Source organism: Gorilla gorilla, chromosome X, assembly GCF_029281585.2.
Source record: "Gorilla gorilla gorilla isolate KB3781 chromosome X, NHGRI_mGorGor1-v2.1_pri, whole genome shotgun sequence".
In the NCBI taxonomy this organism is placed as follows: domain Eukaryota; kingdom Metazoa; phylum Chordata; class Mammalia; order Primates; family Hominidae; genus Gorilla; species Gorilla gorilla.
Genome location: NC_073247.2, coordinates 131,118,113 through 131,132,552, shown reverse-complemented (window position 1 = coordinate 131,132,552; position 14,440 = coordinate 131,118,113). Strand labels below are relative to the sequence as shown.

At 45.5% G+C, this 14,440-nt stretch overlaps 1 protein-coding gene and 1 non-coding gene across 2 annotated transcripts in view; both read right to left on the bottom strand.

The window, feature by feature from the left end:
* The window catches only part of SLC25A43 (solute carrier family 25 member 43), a 47,196-nt gene that overhangs the window by 10,807 nt on the left and 21,949 nt on the right, over window positions 1-14,440 (bottom strand). The gene's annotated exons all lie outside the window — the stretch shown is intronic.
* LOC115932580 (U1 spliceosomal RNA) lies at window positions 13,623-13,786 on the bottom strand. The gene has a single exon (XR_004068842.1). It is a non-coding gene; the product is annotated as a U1 spliceosomal RNA (small nuclear RNA).

The following is a 14,440-nucleotide window of genomic DNA, read 5'->3' as shown; positions in this document are numbered from 1 at the left end:
TAAAAAATAATTCTCCATCAAGTTGAAGGGTGAAACTTTTGAGTTATGCCTTCTCTTTAAAGTGCAGTGACAAGCAAACACAGATGATTGTGAGAAACAGAACATGAAATGGACAAGCTGAATCTCCCAGCCTGGTTGTAATCCCAGCTACTTGGGAGGCTGAGGCAGGAGAATTGCTTGAACCCGGGAGGCAGAGGTTGCAGTGAGCTGAGATTGTGCCACTGCACTCCAGCCTGGGCAACAGAGTAAGACTCTGTCTCAAAAAAAAAAAAAAAAGAGAGAGAGAGAGAGAGAGAGAATAGAGAGTGGGGGCTGGGCGTGGTGGCTCACACCTGTAATTCTAGCACTTTGGGAAGCCAAGGCAAGTGGATCACCTGAGGTCAGGAGTTCGAAACCAGCCGTGCCAACATGGCAAAACCCTGTCTCTGCTAAAAATGCAAACATTAGCCGGGCATGGTGGCAGATGCCTGTAATCCCAGCCACTCGGGAGGCTGAGGCATGAGAATCGCTTGAACCTGGGAGGTGGAGGTTGCAGTGAGCCAAGATTGTGCCACTGCACTCCAGCCTGGGCGACAGAGTGAGATTCTGTCTCAAAAAAAAAAAAAAAAAAAAGAGAGAATGGGAAAAGAAAGACTGGAGATGGTAAATAAATACAGACAACTCTTTCAAAGAGACCTCTTTCACAATTGTACTGTAATCATGTCCAATTTACATGTCTGTTTTTCCTAGTGTTCTGTGAACTCTGTGAGGACTGGGTCTTTTTAATTTCCGTATCTCTAGTGCCTTAAGCAGCAGCTGACACATGACTGGTGCTCAATGAATGGTTTGCTGAACGAGTACATAAAATGCTCAGTATAAGAGTGGGCTGGAATTTTTAAAGCATTTTCACATAATTTTATGCATGAGTTATAAAAATGGTGGGTCAAGACTTACACAATGTAATGTAGAATCTTTGCAGAAAACAAATATCAAAATTCATTTCATTTCTCTCTTCACAAGACATTGTAGATGGTTCTATTTTACAGTAGGCAAAATGGCTAGGGGTCTTCAGTGGATGTCTTACTTTAAAGTGTTTCCTTTAGCATTGTTCGGACTCAACCTCCTTTCCTTCTTACCCTATCAGTAAAGAACTGTTACCAAAGGGATAGTAAGCCGCCTTTTCCCTTACAAAGAATCTGCCTAATCACAAGACTTCAAGTTCCTCCTGCTAATGTAAGACTGTAATATTGAAAAGAGGAAATTATGTTCATGCAGGAAAGTAACCTCCTTATTTTGCTACCAAATAAGATGACTGATTTATCATCTGCCAGTTTCTGGTAATTGTAAAGAGCCCTGGGTCATGAGTCAAGGTAATCATTCTGTAATCTGGTGCTCCCCACAACTAAAACAAAAAGACACTAAGTAACATGAATTACATAACAGGTCAATTATAATCAACTTGTGATAAATCAAGGCCCATCTATATCCAGTCTTAGGATGTTAACAATCTTCCAAATTTCTTGACTGAACTCTTACCTACACTGCCAAGGCACCACTGCACATGTGGATTGTTGCAGCAGTTTCCTTAGCGATCTTGCCTTCTCCCACTGGGAGTCCATTCTTGTACAGTGATGTATTATTATTATTTTTTTTTTGAGATGGAGTCTCGCTCTGTCACCCAGGCTGGAGTGCAGTGGCGCAATCTCGGCTCATTGCAACCTCTGTCTCCCGGGTTCAAGCGATTCTCCTGCCTCAGCTTCCTGAGTAGCTGGGATTACAGGTATGCACCACCACGCCTGGCTAATTTTTTTGTATTTTAGTACAGACGGGGTTTCACCATGTTGCCCAGCTGGTCTTGAACTCCTGACTTCATGTGATCCACCTGCCTCGGCCTCCCAAAGTGCTGGGATTACAGGCGTGAGCCACTGCGCCTGGCCACGTACAGTGATTTTTAAAAATCAGATCCTTTTACTCACCTGCTTAAAACATTTTAATGACTTTACATCACACTTAGAATAAAATCTAAATTCCTTACTGGAGCCTACAAGCCATAGTACTAATATGGTGGCAAAGTTTAACAACTGGTTCTCTGGGGGAAAATAAAAAAGGGCTGAATTGTAGCATTTACCAATTTCAACAGCATCAGTACTCCCACTATGGCTGATTTCAGGCTGCCAAATGCGAAGTCAACCAGCTCCCAAATTTCCTGAAATTTAACAGTCAGTTCTCCTGAGCCAGTAGGAAGTGGTTCCAGCATGCTCGTAGGCTACAAGGTCCTATATGATCTGCTCTGCCCACCGTTTTTTTTCTTTTTTTAAAAAAATATTTTTTAAGTTGGGTGCAGTGGCTCACGCCTGTAATCCCAGCATTTTGGGAGGCCGAGGTGGGCAGATAACTTGAGGTTGGGAGTTTGAGACCAGCCTGGCCAATATGGTGAAACCTCATTTCTACTAAAAATACAAAAATTAGCCAGGCGTGGTGGCGCATGCCTGTAGTCCCAACTACTCGGGAGGCTGAGGCACGAGAATGGCTTGCACCCAGGAAGCAGAGATGGCTTGAACCCAGGAAGCAGTGAGCCGAGATTGTGCCATTCCACTCCAACCTGGACGTCGCAGCGGACTCTGTCTCAAAATTTTTTTTTTTTTTAACAGAGATGTGGTGTCACTATGTTGCCCAAGCTGGAGTGGGCAACACAGGCCATTCACAGGTGGAATCCCACTACTGATCAGCACAGGAGTTTTGATCTGCTGTTTCCAACCTGGGCCGGTTCACCCCTCCTTTGGCAACCTGGTGGTCCCCCGCTCCCGAGAGGTCACCATAGTGATGCTGAACTTAATGTGGACATCTGATTAGCTTAGTGCTCTACAGTCCAGAACTCTTGGGCTCAAGTGATCCTCCTTCCTCAGCCTTCCTAGTAGCTGGGACCACAGGCATGCACCACCATGCCTGACCCTCCCACCTTTTCAACTTTATCTTGGGTCCCTCTTTTGTGACCCAAGATAAAGGGTCACAAAACCCTTCAACTGCACTGGCCTTCTTTCTGTTCTCCTCTGCTTGATGATTTCCAAATTTCTATCTGTATCTCTCCTCTGAGTCACAGGATCATGTAATCAACTAGCTACTTGACATTGCCACTCAGAAGTCTACTGAACATCTGAAACTTTATATGTCCTAATCAGAACTCTTGATTTTGCTCCACTCCAATCCTGACTGTCCTCTAGTTTTCCTCATGTCAGCAAATGGCACTGTCATCAACCTACTTGCTCAGGCCCAAAACCTGAGTCACCTTTAAGTTTTCTCTGTCTCTCACCTTTCTCTGATCTAATCCATCACTAACCAAGTTCCAGTGGCTCCAAACATGTCCCAAATTTGTTTACTTTTCTTTCTTTCCACTCTCACCCTAGTCCAAGCCACCATCATCTTTTGCCCACACTACTACAACTGTTACTAGCTGGTCTACCTGCCCTTATTCCCCATCTAGCAGTCAGAGTGACTTAATCAGGTTACTCCTTTGACTTCAACTCTTCAGTGGGTCCCCCATTATCGTCAGGATAAACTCCAGGCTCTTTAATCTGGCTTACCAGGTGCTCCATGACCTGGCCTCTGTCTACTGCTCAGTCTGATCTCTTGCTGCTACCTGCATTATATTCTATGCTTTGGATACTTTTCAGCTCTACTCCCAGTACCTCACATCATCTCTCTTGAGCAAGGGTCAGTTTCCTTACCCATCGTTTGACCTTCAGTCTTTGCCCTCTCCAACTCATCCTCCATATTGCAACCAAGTACCCTTCCAAACTCATCGGATGTTACCATTGCTTTGCTCAGAAGCCTTCAACAATTCCCAATTTTCTAAAGAAAACATTTTGAGAAGAAAAATTTTCCAAAGAAGTTTACTAAAGACAATTTTAACAGAATTCAAAACCCTTTACAATTTGGCCCCTACTGGTTTTCCTAGTATCATTTCCCACTGCCACCCTATGATTAATTTCATATGTCAACTTGACATATGAAATATGTCACAGTACCCAGCTATTTGGGAAAAACACTAGTCTAGATGTTGCTGTAAAGGCATGTTTAAGATGAGTTTGATATTTAAATCAGTAGACTTTGAGTAAAACAAATTCCTGTCCATAATGTGAGTGGGCCTCATCCAATCAGTGAGGGCCTTAAAAGAAAAAAGACTGAAGCCCCTCAAGGAAGAGGAGATTCTGCCAGCAGACTCCCTTCAGATTTAAACTGCGACATCAACTCTCCCTAGTCACCCATGCCCAAGTCAGATGCCACCTCATCCTGAAAATTTTCCAGATTCCACAATTGTGTACTGCTTGTTTCCTTCCTTTTCTTCAACTTTACCTCTCTCTCTTTTTTAATTTTAATTTTTATTTTTTGAGACAGAGTTTCGCTCTGTCGCCCAGGCTGGAGTGCAGTGGTGCAATCTCGGCTCACTGCAACCTCTGCCTCCCGGGTTCAAACAATTCTCTGCCTAAGCCTCCCTTGTAGCTGGGATTACAGACACCCGGCTATTTTTTTTTTTTTTTTGTATTTTTGGTAGAGATGGGGATTCACCATCTTGGCCAGGCTGGTTTTGAACTCTTGACCTTGTGATCCACCTGCCTCGGCCTCCCAAAGTGCTGGGATTACAGGCGTGAGCCACTGCACCTGGCCACAACTTTACCTCTTTTTAAAAGTTTTTTTTTTTTTTTGATGGAATCTCGCTCTGTCACTGAGGCTGGAGTGCAGTGGCACAATCTTGGCTCACTGCAACCTCTGTCTCCCAGGTTCAAGTGATTCTCCTGCCCCAGCCTCCAAGTAGCTGGGATTACAGGTGTGTGCCACCACACCCAGCTAATTTTTGTATTTTTAGTAGAGACAGGGTTTCACGATGTTGGCCAGGCTGGTCTCAAAATCCTGGCCTCAAGTGATCTGCCCGCCTTGGCCTGCCAAAGTGCTGGCATTATAGGCATGAGCCACTGTGCCCGGCCCTCTTTTTAAAACTTTTTATTGTGAAAAATCTCAACCATATATAAAAGTAGAGAGGCCAGTAAAATGAACACAAAGTTCCATCACCCAACTTCAACAATTAGTTATACGTGGCCAATCTTCTTTCATCTCTACCCCCACGAGACATCATTTCAATTCATCTGACTTACATATTATTAATTAGAATTATGTTTATCTAAACTATAATTGCTCCTCACAAATATATGTATAATACCATTATGACACCTAAAAATTTATAATTCCTTAATATCATCACATATTGAGTTCAGTTAGTATTCATATTTCCTTGGTTATTTTATAATTGTTTTCCAGCTTCTGTTTGAATTGGGGCTTTCTCTCTCCATATCTTGTGCTCCCTTAGCTTTTTTTTTTTTTTTTTGAGATCGAGTCTCACTCTTGTCACTCAGGCTGGAGTGCAATGGAGCGATCTCGGCTCACTACAACCTCCCCATTCCCGGGTTCAAGTGATTCTCCTGCCTCAGCCTCCCAAGTAGCTGGGACTATAGGTGCCCGCCACCATGTCCAGCTGTTTTGTATTTTTAGTAGAGATGGGATTTCACCATGTTGGCCAGGCTGGTCTCGAACTCCTAACCTCAAGTGATCCACCTGCCTCAGCCTCCCAAAGTGCTGGAATTACAAGCATGAGCCACCGCACCTGGCCTCCCTTAGCTTCTCGTTTAGACCTCTGCTGTGGCACACTCTACCTTATATGAGTTATCTGGGTGTCTTTATGCTCCCTCCCAGCCAGCAAGCCAGTCAGCAGGCACCGGGCCTTCCTAGTCATCCAAGCTCTTCAGGATCTTTCACTCTTCATTGTACATACCAGGCACTTATTAAATGTCAAATCAAATTCCTGTCAATATCAGTGTCACTAGTAGCTTTTCCCAAATATAGCTGTTTACTCACATAAGCTACGTGGATAGTCATGAAATAAAGACATGGCCTAGCCCTGAGTGCTTTCTTTTTCTTCTTTCTTTCTTATTTTTCTTCTTTCTTTTCTTTTTTTTTTTTTTTTTCTGTTGGAGACACAGTCTCACTGTCTTCCGGGCTGAAGTGCAGTGGCACAATCTTGGCTCACTGCAACCTCCACCTCCCAGGTTCAAGCGATTCTCCTGCCTCAGCCTCCTGAGTAGCTGGGATTACAGGTGACTGCCACCAAGCCTAGCTAATTTTTCTTAGTAGAGATGAGGTTTCACCATGTTGGCCAGGCTGGTCTTGGACTCCTGACCACAGGTGATCTGCCTACCTCGGCCTCCCAAAGTGCTGGGATTACAGGCATGAGCCACTGCGCCTGGCCCACTGATTGCTTTCTATATACTATCTCATTTAATCCTCACAAAAGCCTCATGAAAGAGGTAGTATTATCGTATTAGCTTGATTATATGGATGACAAAATGGAGTTGGTGAGAGGATAAACGCCAGTCTCTAAAATCACAGACCATGACACAAAGCATCAACTTGAATCTGGGTCTGTTTGACTCAGAGCCAAGCTCCACTCCACTAAGCTCCACTGTCTTCTGACGCTCAGGACTGAAAATACTCTCTTAGCCCTTTACAGACTTGTTACCGCACATCACTGGTGGATGTGGCTGCCAAAGCATGTACACTGAATAAGTTCTTTATGCCGAGACAGGAGCCTGTGCTGTGGTATGAATAAGTGCCTCTACAAGTGTCCTACTAAGTGGGTGTCCAGAACACAAAGGCAAGTATGGGGTGCTGGTTGCTCCCAAAGGGCAAAGCAATGGCAAGCCTAGATCCCAGTACATCTCAACCCTTAGCTGCATTAGGCTGACCATGGAAGCTTTTAAAAACCCTCAGTGACTGGGATCCACCCCTAGAGATTGCAATTTAACTGAACGGGGGCGAGGCCTGGACATTAGCACTTTTTACAAGCTCCCCAGCTGATTCTCCCCAGGGTTGAGAGCCACTGATGTGGACCTTCCATGGCACAAGGCAGCTCTGGGCTCAAACCTGAGTCCATCAGCCTGCTGCTGACACTGAGAGTGCCTGGGAGACAAAGCACATGGGCCCTGAAGCCAGACTGTTTGGACTCGGTCCCCCTGCTTTGCCACTCACTAGCTCTGTGATGGTTGGCAAGTGCCTTTACCTTCTGGAGCTTCAATTTCCTCATCTGTAAAATGGGGTAATAATAATAACACCAACCTTACAGAACTGCTGTCAAAATGAAATGATTTAATACATGTAAGTTGCTTAGAACTGTATTTGACATAGAGCAAGCGCTAAAGAATTAACCACCATTGTTATTATTATTTAAACTTGTAAGAAAGACAAGTATGCTGAAGAACAAACCAACCCGCTAGATTGGAATGGCCATTCATCCAAACTGTATCTTACTAGTAAAGAGAAATGAAACATGTCACGCAGCTTGTCACAAGAACCTGAACTTAAGTCCTTCTACACAAACCCAGGCAACTATCCCATAGCTGTCTAGTTCAGACCCACAGCTCCCAGGATGAGCACACTGGATTCTGCAGCCTGACTTTGTTACTATCTGTATAACTCTGGTCAAGTCATTTAGCTCCCTAAACTTTAGTTTTCTCACATGTCAAATGAGGAGACTGAAACAAAATGACCTTGAAGACCCTTTCCAGATCCTGTAATCCGTGCTGCTGGCCAGAATCCTTGCTCCTTCCTTCCTCTAGGACTTCAAACCTGCCATTTCCTCGGCCTCACTAAGTCTGTCTTATTGATCAGAATAAACATCATTTCCCCAGGGGAGTCTTCTGAGACCTCCACACGAAGTCAGGAGCCTATTGAACACTTTCAGTCACCCTGTGCTTCTCCTTCATGGCACTTAACACAGTTTGTAATGACTCAGTGTATAATTATTTCGTTCATGTGTACTCCTGCCCCCAACTGCTCCATCTCCTAGACTGTAAATACTGTGGGGGCAGCAACCACATTTGTTGTGTTTATGGTTTTGGCCTCAAAGCTTACCTGGTGCATGGTAGAGGTGTTTAATACATATTGAAGGAAAGAAATAACAAACTTGCAGCAGATACAAATAAAGAACAAAGACTTAAAAGCAAAGCACTTGATTATTCCTGTGATAAATTCCTCAGAGGTCTTCCAACAGAGGCAACGTTTTGGTTGTTCAGTCTTTCCATGAGTACTGAAATAACTGAACAATATTTATAAAGATGTAAAACACAGCTGGGCACGGCAGCTCACGCCTGTAATCCCAGCACTTTGGGAGGCCGAGGCAGGCGGATCATGAGGTCAGGAGATGGAGACCATCCTGGCCAACATGGTGAAACCCTGTCTCTACTAAAAATACAAAAATTAGCTGGGTATGGTGGCGTGTGCCTGTACTCCCAGCTACTCGGGAGGGTGAGGCAGGAGAATCGCTTGAACCCAGGAGGTGGAGGTTGCAGTGAGCTGAGATTGCGCCACTGCACTTCAGCCTGGCGACTCCATCTCAAAAAAAAAAAAAAAAAAAAAGATGTAAAACACATATGCCCTTTGACCAAAGCAAAAATTCTAGGAATTTAGCCCAGCAGTCCCTAACCTTTTTGGCACCAGGGACTGGTTTTGCCGAGGACCATTTTTCCACGGACAAGGGGTTGGGGGGAATGGTTTTGGGATGAAACTGTTCCATCTCAGATCATCAGGCATTAGATTCTCATAAGGAGTGTGCAACCCAGGTCCCTTGCACGCACAGCTCACAATAGGGTTTGCACTCCTATGAGAATCTAATGCCGCCGCTGATCTGACAGGAGGCGGGGCTCAGGCCATAATGCTCACTCGCTGGCCACTCACTTCACGCTGTGTGGCCCAGCCAGGTTCCTAACAGGCCACGGACCAGGGGTTGGGGACCCCTTTTTATCCTACAGATCTATTTGCATGTGCGTGAAAAATGTATGTAACAAGGAGATTTGTTACAGCATTGTTAGTAATAGCAGAAGACTGGAAATAATCTAAATGTCCACCAATCAGGGACGAGTTAAATAAATAGTATATCATACCGTGGAATACTATGCCATAAATGAAAAATATGTGGCAGCTTTATCTGGATTGATGTGATATCATTTCCAAGATACATTTTTTTTTTTTGAGACAGTTTCACTCTTATCACCCAGGCTGGAGTGCAATGGTGTGATCTTGGCTCACTGCAACCTCTGCCTCCCAGGTTCAAGTGATTCCTCCGCCTTAGCCTCCTGAGTAGCTAGAATTACAGGTGCCCACCACCACGCTCAGATAATTTTCATATTTTTAGTAGAGACAGGGTTTCACCATGTTGGCCAGACTGGTCTTGAACTCCTGACCTCAAGTGATCCACCTGCCTCGGCCTCCCAAAGTGCTGGGATTGCAGGCGTGAGCCACCGTGCCCAGCCGAGATACATTTTCAGGTGGAAAAAAAAACAGGGCACAGAAGAGTGTATGTAGTGTGCTGCTGCTGACCTAAAAACAGAACATAAATGTACAAGTTTATGTGGATCTTTGCATAGACCATCTTTGGAAAGATACAGGTAAGAAACTGCTAACAACAGTACTGACTCACAGGAGAGCTGAACGGCTAAGGACAAAGGTTAGAGAGGTTTACTTTTCAGCATATACTCATTGCACCTTTTGGATTTTGTATCATGTGTATGTGTTACCCACTCAAAAGATAGAATACTAAATTTTAAAAGGGCATTAAGAAGGAAAGAGCAGAGAAAGAAAAGGAAAAAAAATTCATAGGGAAAAGAAAAGAGTCTTCGAGCTGGAGCACACAGGAAGGAGCTCAGAACCTTCTGCATGTTATCTGGAAACAACTTGTATCTTCTGTGGATGTGGAGGACAGGACCTGATGACTAAGCTGTCCAATTCCCAAACCATCTGAGGACATATATATGGGGGAGGTGGTTGTGGCAGGAGGCTTCAGTCTTTTGGCAAATATCCAATAATCAAACAAAAAAAAAATGCCAGTCATATTGGAGTAAACGAACCTTTCTGTCCTGTGAACCACATGACCCATGTTTCTCTTGGCATAGCCGGGACCCAAATAGTTGTCCTTGTACAGCTGGGAAGCACCCGGGCTCTGCAGCGGGGACATTGGTACGAGTGGGTGTAGGCAGCTGCCCGCCAGCAAGGCAAGCCTACAAGCTCCCCTTGATCCCCTCCAGCGTGAATGCCTTCTGATTCAGTGGCAGGCTAGAGGGCTGACTAGCTGCTCAGAAAGCCTGCGATCACAATGGGGGAAGCAAGCAAACCACAGTAGGTCAGTATTCAGCTTGGACGAAGAAAAGAGAAACAGCCAGTTCCTGTGTGGTGATTGGGGGTGGGGGTTGGGGAAACCCAAAGTGCAGCTGGGCCCGACTGTAGAAAGCAATTGCCATGCAAGTGAGCAGAGCTGCTGAGGCCTGGGTCACAGGCCTGGCATGTGCTGCCTGCCGTGCCAACTTTGAAAGTGTCACCTTGCCTGGGGGTGAGATAGGGTGGGGAGGGTGAAGGAAAAGATTTGGCAGTGACAGTTCTCAGAAGGCTGAGAACATACAGAGGTGTGTAGTGCTTGCACATGGAGCCTGTCTGTAAAGCCTGTTGTTACGCTAACCAAACCAAAAAATTCTGTACGAACTCTCGATTCCTGTCGCTGCTCATCATTAGCTATACATATCCAAGGTCTATTGAGGTTCTGTGAGCCCAGCTCATTTGTGTGTTTACAGTAATCATAGGAAACATGGAAACACATCTGGACTGGCTTTTTTTTTTTTTTTTTTTTTAAATAGAGTTTCACTCTGTCGCCCAGGCTGGAGTGGTGCGATCTCGGCTCACTGTAACCTCTGCCTCCTCGGTTCAAGTGATTATCATGCCTCAGCCTATTGACTAGCTGGGACTACGGGCGCGCGCCACCACGCCCAGCTAATTTTTTAATTTTTATTAGAGACGGGGTTTCGCCGTGTTGGCCAGGCTGGTCTGGAACTCCTGGCCTCAAGTGATCCACCCACCTCGGCCTCCCAAAGTGCTGGGATTACAGGCGTGAGTCGCCGCGCCTGGCCTTGGACTGGCTTTTATGGTTCTAATCAGGCCTTCCATGCTGTGCACAGATTCTGAAATGATGCTTCAAGAACAATAAACATGGCATCTTAGCATTATTGAGAGTACTTATTATGGGCCTGGCTTTGCATTTGCACTAAACGAATTTAGTCTTTGCTGCAAGTAGATGAGGTAGGCACCATTCTTACCCTCAAAACAGATGAGGAAGATGAGGCTCAGATGGGTTATGTGGTGTACACAAGTTCACGCGGGAGTAAGGGGCAAGGCTGGGATCCAAAGCTCACACTGTTACCCACTGAGCTAGTCTGCCCATTATAGCCTCAAGAGGAACACAGCCGTCGTAGGCAAATAAGCGACAGCTCTGTGGAAAAAAGGAGGTGAAAATTGGTGCTTCCTGTGAATGCTCCCAGCCAGCTGCGGGTCCTCCCTCTTGACAGCAGACCTTTCCTGGGACCTTTCTCTCCCTTTCCCTTATCTCCCTCTTCACCTCCACTTTGAGGTGGGGAGTGAGGGTGGGAACATCCTATCTTAGGTGCTGTTACCGTTTAGCTGGAGTTCAAAGAAGCCTGCTCAGCACAGGGTGGTCATTTTGACTCCCAGATCTTTATCTCTTCCAAGGAATAAGCCAGCTCAGGTCAGGGGAAGAGGACAGAGTGATTTTACACTAAGTGGAGTTAGGAAGGCTCTTCCCCATGCCTTCCTTGCCTTCCCTCTAGGGACAAGTCTTGTTTCCATGCTCAACAGCTGCCATCCCTAAAGTATTTCGGGCACTCTATACCTTTTGAAAAAAAAAAACAAGGGTGGGGAGACTTTTCCTTTCCTTTCACTTTAATAGTGACGCTCATACAGAGCCACCTTGCCTAAGGGATGTCCAGACATCTACCTATATTTGAAAAGCATCTTTTTTTTTTTTTCTGACTGCTAATGCAATGCTACTCAGTTAGAAGAATTTGGTTCACAAAGGGGCCAGACTTAAAAGTAAGATGACAGCAGGGAGTTGAAAATACAACAAACTAAAGGTAAGGCTCCACTCCTCTCCCACTACCCTGAAGGCTTAGAACCTAGCAGTGTTTATACCTCTGGACAGGTAATTTGACTCTGTTAGGCAAATAGAACTCTGTTCCTACTAAGAGTAGATGCTATGCCAACCGGGAAATATTGAAGTAGGCAGAAAACCTGGAACTTTGTTAGCACCTCCTCGCAGGGATAGTTATAACAATTTACTCTCCCATCCTGGGGCTTTGCTTCTGCTCCCTGCCGTGCCCCCTGTGGTAGGCAGGCTTTCTTCCCAGTCCCTCTGAGCAGTTGTCGTTCAAGGCTGGCCAAAGACCTGTGGCTACTGAATGGTCTATGCCTGTGGCTCATTGCTCATTACGGCTTCTCAAGTCAAAGCAACAAGTAGGGCTTTCCATTGCCAGACTGCCAGGGACTAAAGCAGACCCCAGGACAGCCCAGTTTTCCAAAGATTTTTTTTTCCTCTCTCTAACTTGAGTTAACCATTCCCTGGCCAAAGCCAGGCTCGTTATGCTCTGAGTGTTTGTGTCCTCCCAAAATTCATCTGTTGAAATCCTGACTCTTAGGGTGATGGTTTTAGGAGGCAGGGCCTTTGGGAGGTGATTAGGCCATGAAGGCAAAGCTCTCATGAATGGGATTCGGGTCCTTTTAAAAGAGATGGAAGAAAGCTAGCTCCCCCTTCCACCATGTGAGGGCAAAGCAAGAAGGCTCTAGGAAGCTGGCCTTCGCCAGGTATCAAATCTGCCTTGACCTTGGACTTCTCAGTCTCCAGAACGGTGAGAAATACATTTTGGTTGTTTATAAGCCATCTAGTTTATGATATTTTGTTATTGCAGCCTGAACGGATTAAGACGAGGCTATGGCCTGTCGGTTTCTGAGCTTGCAAAGTATTGATTTTCTCAACTCCTCTTGCACTGAGGCTGTAGACTCCCAATATCAAGGTTTGCTTTCCCGCTCCCTCATCCTCTAGTCCCACACCTGGGGCAAGGGAACTAAAGTCAAAATGATCCAGTTACCTTGCCTACAGGATTAGGCTCCTGTACTCTTGGTGAATAAAAAAAGGGCCTGAGGAAGGAGAGACATAGGTTCAAGTCCCGGCTTCGCCACTTACTTACTAGCTATGTGATGGTAGGGTAAGTGACTTACACCTTGTGCCTTGTTTCCTCATCTATAAAATAGGAGTACTAAGAGTACTTATTTCATAGGGTCAATAAAGACAGTTAAATGGGATAATAAACTGCCTTGTATACATTAAGTGACCAATAAGTGGTAGTTATTATTATATTATTATAATTTCTTTCTTTCTTTTTTTTTTTTTTGAGACGGAGTCTTGCTCTGTCGCCCAGGCTGGAGTGCAGTAGCGCGATCTCCGCTCACTGCAAACTCTGCCTCCCGGGTTCGCGGCATTCTCCTGCCTCAGCCTCCCAAGTAGCTGGGACCACAGGCACCCACCACCACGCCCGGCTAATTTTTTGTGTTTTAGTAGAGACGGGGTTTCACCGTGTTAGCCAGGATGGTCTCGATCTCCTGACCTCGTGATCCGCCTGCCTCGGCCTCCGAAAGTGCTAGGATTACAGGCGTGAGCCACTGTGCCCGGCCTATAATTTCTTTCTTTCTTTTTTTTTTTTTCTCAGGGGAAAGCGCGAACGCAGTCCCCCACTACCACAAATTGTGCAGTCGAGTTTCCCACATTTGGGGAAATCGCAGGGGTCAGCACATCCAGAGGGCAATGGATAAGCCTCGCCCTGGGAAAACCACCTTCATGATCATGGTATCTCCCCTGCCAGGTAAGTATATGTTATTATAATTTCTTAATCGCAGGGAAGGCTTTCTTGTCATCACTTCCCTTAACATAGTTTGCCCCCATCCTTATCCCTGACAAAAACCTCCCCAACAAAGTACAGCATAGATTTACATGCATTCATTCAAATCTCGTCACATTTACAGAAAGCAACCAACTTTTGTTTTTCTTTTTTTTCCTTTTCTTTTCTTTTTTTTTTTTTTTTTGAGACAGAGTCTTGCTCTGTTGCCCAGTCTGGAGTGCAGTGGTGCAATCTCAGCTCACTGCAACCTCCACCTCCTGGGTTCAAGCGATTCTCCTGTCTCAGCCTCCTGAGTAGCTGGGATTACAGGCGTGTGCCACCATGCCAGGATAATTTTGTATTTTTAGTAGAGGCGGGGTTTCACCATGTTGGCCAGGCTGGTCTCAAACTCCTGACCTCCGTTGATCGGCCTGCCTCAGCCTCCCAAAGTGTGGTGATTACAGGCGTGAGCCACTGCACCCGGCCTACAGTTGACCTTTGAACAACATGGATTTGAGTTGTGCTGGTTCACTTATATGTGGATTTTTTTCAATAAATACAGTCGGCCCTCTGTTTCTGTGGGTTCTGCATCCACAATCAAATTTGGGATGCGGGACTTGTGTATAAGGAGGGCCAACTTTTTGTGT